This window comes from Medicago sativa, chromosome 8 (assembly GCF_051527215.1).
Source record: "Medicago sativa cultivar Bolivia chromosome 8, Bolivia_mono, whole genome shotgun sequence".
NCBI classification, from domain to species: domain Eukaryota; kingdom Viridiplantae; phylum Streptophyta; class Magnoliopsida; order Fabales; family Fabaceae; genus Medicago; species Medicago sativa.
The window spans coordinates 51,322,342-51,340,551 of NC_140756.1; the positions used below are offsets into that span (position 1 = coordinate 51,322,342).

At 36.8% G+C, this 18,210-nt stretch overlaps 1 long non-coding RNA gene and 1 other non-coding gene across 2 annotated transcripts; one reads left to right on the top strand and one right to left on the bottom strand.

Moving 5' to 3' along the window:
• The first annotated feature begins 1,422 nt into the window (after positions 1-1,422).
• Positions 1,423-2,972, top strand: LOC146899390 (uncharacterized). Its single transcript, XR_015023282.1, has 3 exons — positions 1,423-1,670; positions 1,767-1,874; positions 2,664-2,972. It is a non-coding gene; the product is annotated as an uncharacterized LOC146899390 (long non-coding RNA).
• A 10,734-nt stretch (positions 2,973-13,706) lies between these two features.
• LOC146899391 (small nucleolar RNA R71) lies at positions 13,707-13,813 on the bottom strand. Its single transcript, XR_015024292.1, has one exon. It is a non-coding gene; the product is annotated as a small nucleolar RNA R71 (small nucleolar RNA).
• Positions 13,814-18,210: the final 4,397 nt, after the last annotated feature.

Genomic DNA, 18,210 nt, shown 5'->3' on the forward strand with positions numbered 1-18,210 from the left:
TTGACACAAGTTTAGAACATTACAAAAGGTTCATTTACAAAAATCGGGACGCAAATAAAATTTTGCGAGATGAACTTTTCGTAATGTTCTTAACACTTGTGCAAAAAAAAAATTTCAAATTCTTAAAAGTTTAAACATAATTAAACAAATTTAGATTTAGTATGGACTAAAACTAAGTGCATAATTTTTTTATATGGACTAAAAGCATTATTAAAATTAAGTAAGGACTAAACTTAAAATGTCTCAATTTTTTAGGGACCAAAAACATATGATGTCAATTACCACATGACAGCCATGTCACTTGAAATGTCCATGTGGCATGTTCGGGTCAGCATTCTCGTTAGCCTAGTCGGCACGGTTTGACGGCAAAGAAAGACCAAACTTACAAACGGAAAAAAACGTTAGGGATGAAAAATTTAATAAAATTTAAATAGGGACCAACGTTGGAAGCTTGCTTATATATAGGGACCTTTTAATTAACCCTAAGATATAAAGTCCTTTTAAATGAGAAGAATAATTACGAAAGAGTTAATGACGATGGTGGGGAAGAACCTAGTTGTATAGAGAGAGGAGACATTGTATGTAATGATAATGAATTAGAATACATCTTGAGACTAAGAATGACTAATAGGTTATGCTATCGAAGTAAAGTATGTAAGATGATGGGATAGAGTAAGTATGTAAGATGAATAATAAAATAGAGGGATGTTGATGTAGAAATGAGTCACGCGTAAGGGTTGGATTAATGAAGAGAATTAGTGGTGATATAAACGGCTGATAGAGAGTAATGATGAGTACTCCTATAACTATGACAAAGAGTGTCGATAATTAATATTATATATATATAGTAAATAAATACGATGAGAGTGATGATGATTAATTTATCAACCATTTTTTCTAATTTTAATGAAGGAATTCTTGCAACAACATTGTTATTAATAATTATTTAATTGACATAAACATATGGTTAAATTTTTACCGTACAAATTAAAAAAAACAATTTATATTTTCTACCTTGTTTAATTTTTTTAAAATTGTCAATAATTGTGCTCACCTTTTGAAATAACACAATCTAATTTATTTTGAAAAAGGTGACAATTATTATTTCTTCTGCGACGTGAGGTTATTTAAAAAAGATGCAACCGTGCTATTAAAAATTAGGTTGTTAAAGAACTAAACCAATGAAACAAAACAAATAAAAAAAACAAAATATGTTTGGATAATCAAGAAATGAAATCATAAAGTTTATCGAATTCAAGAATTATAGTAATCAATAAACTAAATCAAATAACTTAAAACTATGAAAAGCTAGATAAGAAATATAAAACCAAAAAAAGATAAGAAATATAAAAAATAATGAAAGGTTACAAAGGCAAGAACTATTTTTATGTTAACTATACTCTATGAGCTAAAGGGACAAACATGATATATCAATGTACTTTCGAAACATTTAGAAATTGTTCTAATTTTAATGAAGGAATTCTTGCAACAACATTGCTATTAATAATTATTTAATTGACATAAACATATCATGAGGTATTTTACTATATAAAGTTATAAAGGAATTCATATTTGTATCACACAAAGGTGAAAGATGGCTGAAATGTTCAAGTTTTTTTATACTATAATCATTTTGGTTTCCCTATTTCTTGTTGTAGCCTTTTCACATGGTAAGGTCATTCTGTTTTTTTTTTTGTTTGTTTATCTTATAGGAAATCTTTCATCTCATTTTCGTAATGTCTCATGTGTATTATTTTATATTATAGATCAAGAGTGTACATGTAACGCCGATTGTTATACAATATATCCTCATTTAAGTCTTCTCCCCAATAAGTGCATTGAAGGAATTTGTCATTTTAAATTCTAACTTCCAGGTAAAACATATTTATCTACTACGTTTTAGCTTTTTCTTTTCTCATCATAATCCTTTTACTCTTAAATTTTTTTATCTTGATTTCATATATTTCTCTAACTCTGTAATTTCTTTGAGAGTCGTAGAAATATGTTAAATCACACACACAAGTGGAATATGCTGACTCCTATATTACCTCTAAGATGAGTTCTTATTTTTAATAACTCATTGTAAACAATTAATTTTACTAATATTGAGACGAGTCACCTAGATACAGAGAGGCGAGGACGACATTAATATTTTTTCGATGACAATTAAAGGATGATATTTTTTTGAATATTTTTTTAAACATGTATCATAATAGATTGTTTCACGTGTGAGTGAAATGCCAATGATTATATAACTTAGCATAAAAAACCATATGACTCTTGCCAATCGCTAGATGGTGGGAGTATTATAAAGTCGGACAACCCTACAAAGTCACCTAATAATAATAATATACTTGTGAGAGTAGAATGTTGTAAAGTTCACCTAGAGGAGTGTTATACTTCTTATACTTCTGATCAACTCTAAGTATACTATTTTGAGCATTAGATATTGGTACAACATGAATGTGTAGTAAAAGTGTAGGAACATTCCATTTTATATACATCTATTGTATAGTTCTATGTATACCTTACATGTTATGCTGTTCGGAATGTATCTTTATGTGTTTGTTTCTATCCATTACTATCTTTACACCATTTTAAGCGATTTGAAACATATGCCACCCTTATATATTATGTGTTTCTCTTATATGAATTATATGCAGGGGATCTTATAGGACATGCCTGAACAAGAATATCATTCACAAGAATAAAGTTGAAAATTATCTGCTCACCTATGCTATAGTGTTCATAAAAGTTTGTTAAATTATTGTTTCTGTTTAAATTTTGTTGTAAGGATCTGATATGGTCACATCAGGGCTGGTTTTAGTAATCTAGTCTTGACTTATTTTTTTTTTATCTTTGAAAAATACTATGCATGTTATTGTATTATAAGGATAAATCAAAGCATTTAGAAGCCGAGATATTGTATTTCAAATTATGATATTGAGTTGTTCTTCGTGATAATTCCTTAATCTATGTTGCACGAAAATTTATTTTTTCTACAAGAAAAATATTAACATTTTTAATTGTATATTTATTTTACACTAAAATACTTCAATATAGCAAACTCTTTAATAGATATGTAGATATGACCTTTAGAGTGAGTAGCCCGAAGGTGAGAAAAACACAGAAGGAGGGGTTGAATTGTGTTAGCGTTTTCTTTTTTAAAACTAAGTCCGGTGTTCGCAGTCCGATATAGTTCGCAGTCTTAAACAAAGTTCGCAGTCTTATTCGGCGGATAAAGTAAAGAGATAGAGAGAAGTGAAAGACACAAAACAATTATACATGTTCCTTCCACAATCCAAAAGTAGTCTTCTCCCCCTTGCACTTCCAAGGAGAGTTCACTAAAATCAATATCGGATTACAATTGCTCAAGCACAAAAGTAAGAGACTTCAAACTACTCAAGCAACAAACCAAGAGGTTTCCTATGCTCAAGCACACACGCAAGAGACTTCCGATGCTCAAGCACAAAAGCAAGAGACCTCAAAACAAACAAAATTACACGTAAAATTTTTGAGGTTTGAACACTTGATATACAATCGGTGGTGTTCACAATACAAATCGAATACGTACTCTTTAAGACTCTAGAATTTCTAAGATATGAAAGTTGTTAAGAAATTCTAAGTGAACTTGATGTGAAACAATTTCAGCGAGAGATTTTGTGCTTGTAAAATTGTTGTGGGTCTCTTACACTCTTCAAGTCTTCACTCCTTTATATAGAGGTGTAAAAGACACGTTGTTGATTGCCAAGACATCAAAAGAGTTGTTGTTGAAGCTTGATAATCACCAATGATCTGCGCTTGATTTGGCTATTGTTCTAGGAGGGAACAATTTCAAATTCATTCCTTACAAGTTGTTGGAGAAATAAAATTAATTGAAAATATGTCTAAATAAAGGCACATACTAGAAGTATAAGCCTATTGTGTGAAAATAAAAATAACACAAACATAAAGTTCGACAAGGAACAAACATTCGGCTTTGAATTAACAAGACAATGTAAAACATTGCCGAAGACGTTACAAAATTGGACATTGTTATGTCACAAACCAAATACATAACAACACCAAACGAAAACAAATGGCATTCGTTTCTTTTGTTTTAAGAGCCATCTGATGGGTTAAAATACAAAATGTCGTAGGACACCAAAAAAAAAAAGTTTTCATGACCATAGTGGAACCTTGAGTTTTCCATGAAACGAAAGTGAACCAGAACCAAGTGATTTCAAGGTCAAGTCGACAAAAAAGGCAAATGATGGGCATTCGTATTCCTCATCGGCTCCGAAGCGGCCAAACAAGCCTCGACTTTGTTTTTCTACCTTCACAAGTTCCGCCGCATTCACAGTGAGTCGATACACTAATCCTCGAGGGAGAGGAGCCGAGTCCGAGATGCACCCCAAGGTTCATAAGAGACCTCCCGCAGCGGTCCAGCTTGTTTGTCGATAAAGAGATCGATAAACACCGAGAAGACCTTATACATTGAAAACCCACCTTCGACCAATACATCAAGCATCAACAAAAAGTACTTGGCCCCATATGATCCATGATGGGCTGCCGCATCTAAGACCCTGTCTAACTTCCTCCACATATGGATCTCGGTTGCCTTGGAAAAGCCGAGAGGCCAAAGCGATACGTAATGTTGAGTGCCCGCCGTCCGAAAGTCGTTGCATAAAGGCGATCTTCTCTGCGGTGGTTTAGGATCAAAGAGGTAGAACGTACAACTCCGCGGTAAAGCTCTAAGGACCTCGGGGTTGTTGAGAAGCCTCCAATAGTGGGGAGAAATGGCCTAAATGCGAAAAGATTTTTAAAGCCGAATTAGCGACACTCGTAGCAATAAGAAGTATGAGGTGATCCGGAAAATCTTCCATGTTGGCTCCGGCAAAACAAGGTTCGTAGATGAAGTGGAAGAGTAATCAGAGAAGAGAGCTTTCTAAAACCTTTGCTTGACATGGTCCAAATGGGCTATTTAAAGGGCGTGAAGAGAATCGTGATGGCTTCTAAGGACACGGAAATGGGAATCTCAAAGAAAAAGTGCCATAATTGTAACGCCCAAAGTAAAAGTGTCTAGAATTTTCAACAAGAGCGTTAAAAACTAATATTGGATACATTAATTATACAATACGGAATGACATAAGTCGGAAATTCAAATACAAAAGCAAACTTGAGTCATATGTTACATTATTTATACATAAACCGTCTAATGAAACTCATACAACTTAAGTTCATTACACACAAGCTTATAATATAACATAACATCAAGCTATGAGACATAAAGTTGGATCCAAGATAGCACGATCAATCCGTAGCTTTCTCCTTACCTTTGCCATGGGAAACCCGTGAACTCCGAACAAAGAAGGAAAGGGATGAGACATAATGTCTCGGTGAGTTCTACCTAACCCTAGGCTAAAGGTAACCTCGGGAAACCTACGGTCACCATGTGTCTACAATACAAACTACGTGTGTGGTCATGCTTACCTAGACGAAGTGCATGCTAGAGCCGTCGTAGGTTCATCTTAACATGTCATATGCTTTACTTACATCTACGTGTCATGGCGGAAATAGGGGAATCTAAGTCCGCTATGCCAAGATATGCTAAAAATATTCAGGCCTAAGCATTACTCATTCCCTCGGCAACGTGCGGGCCCCTCTTGCGAAGCTTATCCCATTCCCTTGGCGGGAACCCCTTGAAATCCCAACCTAGCGTGGATCACAAGAGACACGACACCTACGTCTTACTTATTCATACTTAGTGAAAAGATTTAACTATCGTCTCACATCTTAACAAACATATAATTTCATGTTTAGCGTTCTAGTTCTAGATAAACTAAATCGAGGCTCTAGTTCCATGCCCTTTCTTATTGAATAGTTCGCTCCCGATCAAAACCTACTATTTCTCTCGCATGCCATGCTTTACTAAATTAGTTAAATACTTGCTTCACATTCAAGGTAAACTTTTAAAAGATTATTCATTAGGGTCTTGGCTTCGAGGGGTTTATTTTTGTAGAAAGACCGCACCGAGAAAACCGTCCCGCGAAAAGCCAAAACCGCTTCGAAACCAGCAAACGGTGCATTTTTACATCGTTTACTCGCCTAGGCGAGTTGGAGGCGAGCAGACACCGGTTCCGTGGCTTTCTCTTCGCCATGGCGTGTAATAGCTCGTCCCGACGAGTTATGACGATTCGTAATGTGTAAAAATGGTATTTTTAGCCCAAAAACCTCAAAACCAAGTATCTCGCAAGTATATTATGACTCTAAGGATCATAGAAAACCCGAAAAACATTACCATAGCAAGTATTCACAAGTTAAGCAAGCATGGCATGAATAGGGGTAACATTTCTCTATGTATAAACCTTAAAAGTTCATAATTTTCTTACAAGAGTAATCACATAATCCCATGGGTGTAATCTATCTAAGAACTCACCTTGATTAAACCGAAGATAAGCTCAAAATCTCTAGACCTTGAGAACAAAACCCTAGAAAGAAAATCTCTAGATGAGAGAAACTATGTTGGTGAAGCTTTCTTCAAGAATTTCGATAGAGATCGAATTATAGAGATGAGGCTTTTGCAAGTAAATTTGCGATTTTCATTGATTTAGGAAAGGAAATACAATCTGCCATCTATCGTAGCGGTTTGCTCTCTCGTAAGATAACTTCTTCTTGCCAAGTAACTTCCTAATAACTTCCCACTTAAAAAAATAAAACAACAAACACCAAACTTAAATACAATTCACAACCACAACCAATAACTAACTATTTGAAATTCAAACTAACACACTAATATTATATTACTTATTTATTTTTATTTTTGTTTCTCCTTTGATAAACCCTCCAAATGACGGGTTTACCCTTCTCTTTAGTCCGTGCGCTATCATTGCCGCCTCTAAGAGAAACAACCTTGTCTTCAAGGCCGAAGGAAGGAAATTGAGCAAGATGAAGTCTTGATCTTCCTAGGTAGCTTCCTCAATAGGTTTGTTCTTCCAATGGATAAGAACTTGAGAAATAGATATGCCATGTCGGACCACTGTTCTTTGTTCTAAAGCCGTCTCTAGTTCCCACACGTAATCTTCACTAACCTCCAAACTAGCCGGGAGAGTTGAATTAACCACAGCATCACCAACAACTTTCTTAAGTAAGGAAACATGGAAAACAGATGGATTCGAGATGTAGGAGGTAACTCCAACATGTAAGCAACAGCCCCAACACGTTCAATGACCTTAAACGGACCAAAATATCTCGGAGACAACTTGGGACAGATTCTAGCCGCAACATTGTTGCACATGAAGTCTCGGCTTCAAGAAAACCACATCACCAACGTCAAAAGAATGTTCTTTACGATGTCTATCTGTCCGTGTCTTCATCCGATCACTAGCATGTGATAGATGATGCTTCGGTTGTCGCAAGCATTCATCACGATCAGCCAAGTCTCGTTGAACGGCTTCCACTTTAACTTCACTCGGTAAATAATTAGTAATAACCGGAGGGGAATGACCATACACCACTTCAAATGGAGTTGTACCTGTAGAAGCAAGAAAAGTAGTATTGTCCCAATATTACGCCCAAGGAAGCCACATTGCCAAAGTCTTTGTTGATCGAAATAAAACAACGAAGAAAAGTCTCTAAGTAACGGTTAACTACTTCGTTTGACCATCGGTTTGAGGAAGGTATGCAGTGCTTAGCTTCAAATATGTACCTTGTTGTTTAAAGAGTTCTGCCAGAAATTAGCGACAAAAATGGGATCTCTGTTGCTCACAATAGATTCCGAATTCCATGAAGTCGGACCACTTCTTTGGTGAAAGTTTCAGCCAAAGATCTTGCGTAATAGGGACACTTTAGAAGGATGAAATGGGCATATTTTGACGGTCCGTCTACCACTACAAAAATAACTTCGAACCCTTTAGATTTTGGAAGGCCGGTAATGAAGTCCATCGAAATATCCGGTCAAATTTGATTTGGTATTGGAAGTGGTGAAGTAGACCACCGGGTGTGGAAGTTGCATACTTGTTGCATTGACGTACATTACAGCTTTGCACAAAGGTTTGGATATCCTTTTTCATACCTTTCCAATACAAATTAGCAGCCAAACGACGATAAATGCGATAAAACCCGTAATGTCCACCTTGAGGAGTGCCGTGAAATTCCTTGAGAATGATAGGAACGAATGTAGATGAAGCGGACATAACTAATACTGTTACGATACAAAAAGAACCCCATTTTGAAGTACAAACCCAGATTTTGTTGTTTCTCCCTTTTTTAAGGCTGAAATGATTGCTTGTAATGTTGGATCCCGCTGCACTTCGCATGGACGGTTTTAAAATCTAGCCATTCGTGTCGGAAAATAATAGAATTAAGTGCTAACTCGTCATCTAAATCGGTAAGGGTAACCATGGAATTGTTTGGGGAAACATCAAACCGACGGGACAAAGCATCAACACCCTTGTTCTCAAGATCGGGTTTATAGACTACATCAAATTGATACCCTAAAAGCTTCGCCACCCAATTCCGCCGATCCATTGTGGTTACACGCCGTTGCATTAATTACTTCAAACTCTTTTGATCCGTACACACCGTGAATTTGTTCCCTATTAGATATGGTCGCCAATGTTGGATTGCGAGAACCACAACCATTAATTCTTTTTCATATGAAGATTTGTTCAAATTACGATCACCGAGTCCCTTGCCGAAAAACGCAATAGGCTTTTTATCTTGTATTAAGATCGCACCCTGTTTTATCTTGGTTTTTCGGGTGTCAAACATTGATTACGTTTGAACCTTTTTAACCTTTGATATCTCATTTTTTCTTGGGAAGGGAAAAAATAAGCAAAACCCTTGAGAATCGAGGTCCGGGAGTTGTTTTCGCTACGGGAAGGTGTTAGGCACCCATAACGACTATAGTATCCTATAGGAACCGTCTTTACTTTCTACGCGCGCGCTTTATTTTTAAATGCTATTTGAAAAGTGATATTTACACCTATAAGTGAAGAATTGGAGGGAGAAGAAGATGTTTGGATTTTGTTTTATTGGAATTGGAGAAGTTTTGACTTCTTGCCTACATACCCTTTTAAGGGATCAAAATCCATGTAGTTCTCTTCCAAAAATGTTTTTGTTTTTGTTGATTGATTTTAAGTTTGAAAATGGGATTTTGAAGAATAAGAGAAAGAGGCCTCAAGGGCATAAGATTTGGAAAACGTGAGGTGGAATTAGTTATTTTGCAAAAGAAAGTCTAAGTATTGTTAGAATTCATTAAAGTTTTTGTTTAAGAAAATAAAGGGAAAATACAATGGGATTTTGATCCCAAGGTTTATTTGGAAAATGATTTGAGTGATATTGTTCATATTTTTTTTGAAAAGAGAATTTTTCTAAGTTTCAAGGTTCCTAAACATACATCTAAAACATACATTCCCTAAGCATACATCTAAAGTATCCATGTGATGTGTGTGCATGTGTCGGTGCTTGTGTCGGTGTACATCATTAGAGTCCATTGTCCTTTACATATGCCCTAGTTTACATTCTATGGTCTTGCAAGAAATTAAAAGCATAAGGTAAAGTACAAAATCCCTAGGCTTTACATTCTAACTTTTGCATGAATTTTAAAGTGTAAGAAAATGAAGACTAAGAATATAAGATGGAGGATGAGATGCTTATGGAATGTATGAAACATGAAGTAAAGTGGTTAGTAGCATAAGACATGATAGAATGGAAATTAAAAGCACAAGAAACACTAAAAACTTGACAAAAGATAGCAAGACTCTTAACCTAAAAGTAGCAAAATATGCCTAAAGTTTACCATAACATCAAAGCAATTATATGACCTATAATCCCCACATCATGACAATTTCCTAAAGGCTTTATTACAATCAATGATATGAGAATTACAAGAACACATGCAAGTCAAGAATCATGATATGTTTTAGACATACTTGGCACTTTATTTTCACAAACAAACATTCACATGACTTGTAAAGCAAGCAAACACATACAATATGTTCACATGCAAGTAAAAACTTCAAAACAGCAAGAAATTCATTACAAATTCACACTTCACAAATCAATATCATGTATCATGATTAGGGATCAAGAACATGCACTTTTCACAAATTTTTAATATAAAACATCACAAAATAGCAAGAAAAGCATCACATTATTTTTTATCAATTTTTAATATGCAAAATCATCACAAAAATATCACAAAACTAACAAGAAATATACATGGAATTTTTTTTAGAATTTTAAAGGATTTTTAGACTCAAGAACATGCAAAACTTCACAAATTTTAACAAAAATAGTAAACAATTTAGCAAGAAATACCACATATATTTTCCCTCAGGTTTTTACACATAAAAATATCACAAAAATGTCAAGAAAATGTCAAGAACATGTAGAAAATTTTTAGGAAATTTTTTATCAAAGTTTTGAACACATAGAGGTGCAATTATCAAAAGTAATGTACAAAATAGCAAGAAACAAGTAAAAAACGAAAATCTGTAAAGAAACAGTCCAGGCCCAAAGGGAAATGGATCCTGGATCATCCAAACGCATCGGGGCGTTGAATTGATCCGATTCGTCCTAACCCCGGATCTAACGGTTAAAAGCAAGATGGAGCATGGTAAGCCCAAGGACGCGCGTGCGTGGGAGAACGGGGAGTATAAAAGCCTGGCGTCGGCAAGAAACAACACAACTCACCTCTCCTTCTCTCTCTAAGTTGTTTTTGCAACCGGACGAACGACGAAGGTGACCGGAGTAGTTTTCCGGTGCGGTGGCTGCCGGAGGCGCCGCCACACCGGAAAACAAAACTTATTATTTTTTAAAGATTTTTATACCAAATCAAACCTCTTCTCCTCCTCCGTTCGAAACTGAAAGTAGTTTTTAGAAATAAACATGAAATTAAGCCAGATCTAACAATCTAAGTCACGAAAATTTCAAGAAGAGAAAGAGAGAAAAGGATACCTATTTGATTCGTCGTACTACGAGCATGTTGTTATCGTCCTTACTTCGTTTTGCTCCGTACTTTCCTCTTCGTCTTTTGATTCTGCTGGAAGTTGCTCAAACCCTAACCGTTTCGGTTCTTTCAGATTCAAGCTCCTTTCGCCGTTGTTCTTCGATTTGATTCTTGATTCGAAACCCTAGGGTTTTGGATTAGCTCGAATTGAAATTTGATTTGGTTTTGTTGAAGGTTTTGATTCGGTTATGGCGAAATCGGTTCAATCTTGATGAACTTGTTTCTGTTTGAGTTCGATTTGATGTTGATGCTTTGGTTTTCTTGATCGGATTTGATTTGGCTTTGAAAGATTGTGTTGTTACCGTATTTTACGGGAGATGAATTCGATGATGAACTTAATGAAGATTCATCATGTTCTTTATCATTTTCTCGGGTTTTGATCGGTTTTGGAAGAGAGAGAAATGTGTACTTGTGTTTCGACTTTGTTTATGATGTGGCACCGAGTTATTGGGGTCCGAATTCTTGACCTTGACCTTGACCATGAGTTGGCTTTTATAGGCCGACGCATGTGATAGTTGGACCGATCTCGCAAGTGCCATGTGGACCACGACCAATAAGAGAGCGCCACCGTGCCTGGACTTAAGACTTGGACAAAAAGGACTAATCTGCAATTAACTAAACTAAAGGACTAAGCGCAAATTTTAACAACTTTGAAGGACTAAAATGAAATTTAAAATAAAATTGGTTAAAAAATGTAATTTTGAAAATAACGTAAAGTGAAACCAAAAATAAAATCAACAAAAAGGACTAAAATGAACCAATTACATAAATGAGGTACTTCAAAGTAACCTCTCTCTGTCAAAATTTTACGTGAAATGACCAAAATGCCCCTAGGGACTAAAATGACTCAAAATGGTTCAAATGCAATTTTAAAATGGTTTTTAACGGGGAATTTGATGAGTCATAGATAGTCTTATTTATTGCCTTATTTAGTTTAGTTTTATTTTAGATTTGATTTTATTTTATTGCATTTTATTTTAGTTTAGAATATTTCACTTCAAATTGTGTTTTCTTTTATTTTAGGAATAAATATATGGTGGAAGGTGCCTTGGAGCAAAAGAAAGAGGATCGGAACAAATACGGCGCAAGAATACGAAGATACGGGACAAAAATATGTTCCCCCAAAGTCGAAGCTTGGCACGGCCCGTGCCAACATGTGGCACGGCCGTGCCCGTCCCGGAATCCACTTTTTCTGCTTTTCTTCAAGCCCAAGTTACCCTGTTGCGGCTTTACCGTTTTATCCTTTTAGTTGCTTAGTTTCTAAGTCGGATGTAAAGCTATAAATAGAGTAGCTCTCCACCATAAACAAATCATCCTTTACTTTGTTTATTTCAATTGCTATTTTAATAAAAGTCTTTATTTTCCTTTTTACTTTCTTTGCAATTTACTTTACCGTTATTTTCTCTCTTCTCTTCTTCCCCCATGTCTACGATGAACATGAGTGAGTAGACTTCTTCGTCTTGGGATTGTAGGGGAGTCTAATGACTCAATCCTAAACAAAACATGTCTAAACCCTAATTTCTATGTAACCCTAATTTCTAATCTTGATTCACCGTCTTAACGTGGATTAACAATTATCAAACCGTGGAAGCGAAAGTGGAGGGTTTGATAATCGTTAATCCATCATCCCAAACATCAATTCATAAAGCGAGAGCGGAGTCTTGATGTTGGAACAAGTGAATCTAGACAATAATTGCAAAACAGTGAAATAGTCTTTGCAATTATTGAGACAAAGAGTAGTTTCAATCCTCTATGCATCTTCTAGTAATCATGTCGGTGAAATAGGCTTGGTTACTAGAAGTAAACTCTCACCGGACTTTCATCGGAAAGGTGAGGGGCTAAGGGAAACCGGTCTTTAGAAATTAGTGTGTAAATCATGAAATTAGATGTTTAGGTTTTGTCTAGTGAAGGATTAGTCATTATGATGAACCAATGATCCTAAGGCCCTTTATTATTATTGTTTTTACCTTCATCAATCAAACTCTCTTTTATTAACTTTCTCTCCTCTAATCATTCATTAAAAGTTAATTAAGTTGAACAACTCCCTAGCGGAACGATAACTCTACTTACTACTATTACTTCGATAGGCCGTGCACTTACGGTTTGGCTCTATCAAGTTTTTGGTGCCGTTGCCTGGGAGTTAACTAATTTAATTAGCTTTTTCTTAGTGATTAGAATTCTCTCTTCTTTCTCTCTTCTTTTTATTTTTAACTTTTTATTTTTCTCGTTATCGTTAACTTCTTGGGTTCTCAACCTTTTATGCGAAGAACTAGAAATCAAGCGGTATTCATACCCGAGATCGAAAGGTTCTTACATAGAAGAAGGAGAGCAGCACAAAATAACACCGCCATGGCCAATCGCACTCTCAAAGAGTATGCAACGCCGTCTACGGCTGAGCCATAAGCTCGTTATTGTGTACCCAACGGTTGAGGATGACAATTTTGAAATTAACACCGCCCTACTTAACTTGGTGCAGCAAAACCAATTCTCGGGATCCCCCACCGAGGATCCCAATCTTCACATCTCTGTTTTCCTACGAATTAGTGGAACCATGAAGGAGAACCAAGAAGCCGTAAGACTTCATCTCTTTCCCTTTTCCTTAAGGGATAGAGCTAGCGCTTGGTTCCATTCCCTCGAAGTCGGTTCCATTACTTCATGGGATCGAATGAGGCAAGCATTCCTTGCCCGTTTCTTTCCACCATCTAAAACCGCTAAACTTAGAGACCAAATCACGCGGTTTAACCAAAAAGATGGGGAATCTCTCTATGAGGCGTGGGAGCGTTTCAAAGAAATGCTAAGACTTTGTCCCCACCATGGCCTAGAGAAGTGGCTTATAGTCCACACTTTTTATAATGGCTTGTCTTATACCACTAAGATGTCCGTTGATGCACTGCAGGTGGAGCACTTATGAACAAGAATTACACGGAGGCGTATGCCTTGATTGAAGACATGGCTCAAAATCACTACAAGTGGACCGACGAGAGAGCCATCACTAGTTCTTCACCCTCCAAAAAGGAGGCGGTATACACGAAGTCTTTAACTATGACCACCTTGCTTCTAAAATTGACACACTAACCGAAAAACTTGAGAAACTCAATGTTAGTGCTATCAATTCTGTTTCTACTCCTTCTTGTGAAATATGTGGTATAACCGGTCATGCGGTGTGTTGATTGCCAACTAGGTAGTGCTATTAATGGTGTTGAGCAAATGAATTATGCTCAATACAACCAAGGGATGCGACAAAATCAAAATTTTTATAAAAACCAAAATCCCTATGGACAAGTAGCACCACCCGGTTATGCAAACAACCAAAGATTCACTCGTAAAATCCAATTTGGAAATTTTGTTGGAAAACTCTATTGCCAACCAAAACAAACAACTTCAAGAACTTAAAAACCAAACTCGGATTTCGAATGATTCTCTTTCCAAGCTCAATACCAAGGTTGATTCTATTGCTACTCACTCTAAAATGCTTGAAACTCAAATCGCCTAAATAGCCCAACAAGTGGCTACCTCTTCCCAAACACCGGAGTCTTTCCTGGTCAAACCGAAGCCAATCCCAAAGCCCAAGTTAATGTCATATCTTTTGGGGGTAGTAAGTTAGGCGAAACTTTTGCTAAGGTTAAAAACAATTGGAAAGAAAATGTCAAGCCCTTAGGTGATAAAGTTGTGATAGAAGAAGCAAAACCACTTGAAGAAAACAAAACTCCATCCCCCTTAAATCCCGATAAGCTTAAACTAGAGGGTAAGTTTGAAAAATTTGTTAACATACTTAGGAAGATTTGCATTAAACTTCCCTTTGCTGAAGCTTTGTCTAGGATGCCTCTAAATGCCAAGTTTTTAAAGGAAATTTTTTCAAAGAAAAGGGCTATAGAGCATAATGAGACAATAGCCTTGGCTAAGGAAACTAGTGCAATCATCCAAGAAGCACCCCTAAGCTTAGAGATCCAGGTAGCTTTGCCATACCGTGTGAAATTGGGAATGAAACCATAAACAAAGCCTTATGTGACTTAGGAGCTAGTGTTAGTTTGCTGCCTTTGTCTCTTCTTAAAAGGATAGGGATAGGAGAGTTGAAACCTACCGAAATGGAATTAAAGCTAGCCGATCGTTCTACCATGAAACTTGTAGGATTTGTCGAGGACATACCGGTTAAGATAGAGGGGATATACATCCCCACTGATTTTGTAGTCGTTGACATTGAAGAGGACGATGACGTCCCTATAATCCTAGGTAGACCTTTCCTCGCAACTGCGGGAGCTCTCATTGATGTTAAACTTGGTAGGATAGTCTTTCAAGTGAGTGATCAAATGGTAGGATACGAGTTGGAAAATGTTATGAAGGGTCCCGCTCTTTACTCTTGTTGCATGCTTAACGATCATGTTGTGAAAGAACATTTTATAGCGTCATCTACACAATATGATATCTTTGTTCCATTCTAAGGACTCTTTCTAATCGTCAAGCTAATGACATTAAAAGAGCGCTTCGTGGGAGGCAACCCACGCATTTAATTGCTTTTGTTTTGCTTTTCTTTGTTTTAAGCGTTTTTGTAGGTAATTGTCTAAGTTGATTCGAAAAAAATGGAAAAATTTTGAAGCCCCAGACCAGAGAAGAGGCACGGCCCGTGCTAGGTATGGCACGGCCGTGCCAAGTTTTGAAGCAAAAAAATGATGGATGAAGTCGGAAAGATGGCACGGCCCGTGCCAATAGGTGGCACGGCCGTGCCCGACCTCTTGTGCCTATATACACAATTTTTTTTCTCTTCTTCTTCCTCATTCTCCAACATAAACCTCTCTCTACCTTCAAACTTCTCTCTAAACCTCCATAACCTTCAAACCTCAAACCCTCATATCTTCCTCAATTCTTAACCAATTCACTCAATTCTTTTACCAATCAATCACAAATTTCATCCAAAACAAAAACCACCAATCAAAAACATCTTGCATCCATCCAAACCCATAATTCACCAAAACCCTAATCTTTCAAAACCTAACCCAAACACCATAAAACCTTAACCAATCCCCATATCCAAACCAACAAACCTTCCTTAAACATCAACCCCAACCCTAAACCAATCCTTTCCACCAAAAATCCTCCCAAACCCTAAACCTTCAAAACCAATTCCAACAAGGGTCAATGGCTTCAAGAAGAAGTGGTAAAGAACCAGCAAGCTCTCAAGGAGGACCTCCCCCAAAGAAGCAAGCACAAGTGAAGAATCATGGAATAAACTTCAAAAACAACAAGCAAAGGGACAGGTATAAAATTCTAATCTCTAAACACTTGCATCCTTCTCGTTATCCCGATCCCAATACTTTAGATGTGCTAGAGCTGTTTGATGATGTTTCTAGGTTGATAGGAAAGTTAGGTTGGACTAATTTGCTGAAACCTATGCGGGGTTATGAAAACTTCACTTATGAATTTTTAAGCTCAATTGTTTTCACTAAAGATAAGTTGAATTTTGATAACCCTAACCATAGAGTTGTTTTTTGGTTGATGAATATTGATTATGAAATGTCACTTCAGCACTTTTGTGAGGCCTTAGGTTTTGCAAATGAAGGATATATTCATGATTATTGGGATCCTAGCCTAAAACCGGATAACTATGACCCAGTGCCTTTTGGACACGTATCACCGGCGTTTCCAACTATGTTCCTAGAGCCAACAAAGCTAGCAACATCCACAACCCCGTACTTAGGTACCTCCAAAGGGTAATGGCTTGCACTATTTGGGGTAGAACCGAGCTAGGAAACACTAGAACCGACGAATTGTTCATGCTATGGGCAATGCTCCACGACCACCCCGTCAATACTTGTTTTTATTTGATTGATTACCTAGACTTTGTCGGTACTAGACCGGCCGGTAGAGGAGACATAGTGGTGGGTGGCATCATTACATATATAGCTAAGTGTTTTGGAGTAGGTGAAAATGAGGGGATCAAACCAATTGAGGGAAACAATAGGCTTAACATAGAAACCCTTGTTGCTATGAATTTCATCAAACATCGTCCACCCTTTCATTACCAACTCAAGCTAAATGTACCAATCATGTTTTTATTGCCTAACCCATCTCGGACTACCACCGAGGTGGAAGAAAATTGGTTGTATGTTAATGATGTGCAGGTTCTTGGTGAGCAAGATGATGATGAGGGAGAAGGTGCTAACTTGCACCATGATGAGGGAGAAGGTGCTAACTTGCACCAAGAGGGGCACCATGGCCATGAAGCCGGTGAGCTTAATGAAAATCAAAGATGGACATGGATTCACAATGAAATCGAGAGGATGAGCACCGAGCAACAAAGGCAAGGTGTTGAGATATCCGGCCTTCGCAATGAAGTTCAAAGGGGCAACCGTGTCAATGATGAAAATAATGAGATGCTCCGTCGGATGATGCAACACCTCCAACTTCAAGGTCCTCCTTATGGACCTCAATAACATGTGAGCTTTCCTCTTCCTCTCTTCCCTTCTTCTCTCTCTCTACTACTCTTCTTCTACTCCTTCTCTCTTCTTCTTCTACTTCTTCTTTATTAATTTCTTTTTCTTTGAATCATTGAGGACAATGCTTCCCCTAAGTGTGGGGGCCTAATAAAGTGTCTACGGTCGTAGTGTCCAAACTCCCTTGAACTTTATTCTTTTGTTTTGTTTTTATAGCAAGAGGCATGACTAGTAGCTTGTTTTTAATGTAAAATATGGCATAAAAATTTTTGTTTTGTCTCTTCTCTAAAGGTTGTTTCTTGTACATAAAAGTAGTTTCTTGTGTTTCTTATGTTCTTGCTATACCCATATCTTGTTTTAATGTGAAAATTCTCCAATGAGAAAAGCACCCGGTTGCAATCCTTGAGCAAATGTATGAATAGGTATTTTAAGGAACACGTTCTATCTTTAGTGTTAACTTAGACCTTTTAAAGTCTTAAGAGTAAAAGTAGTATAAGTTTGTGTGGGAAATTAATCAAATGTTCTTAATTGTTATATTCTTAAATTGTTAAAGTTATAATGGGGCGGGAGAATGGCACCAACATGTGGGGGAAATGACAATCCCTAACTTCCTAATTGTGGTGGTGACTCCCTAATTTGAACTTAAAAGTGAAACAAATTCATCAATGCTAGGGGGAAAGGACAATTACATCCAAAAAGACTTCCTACACGGAGATGAAACAAATAAAATTTTGCAGCACTGCTTAGGGTGATTTTGAATCTAGGGGGAAAGGACAATTACATCCAAGA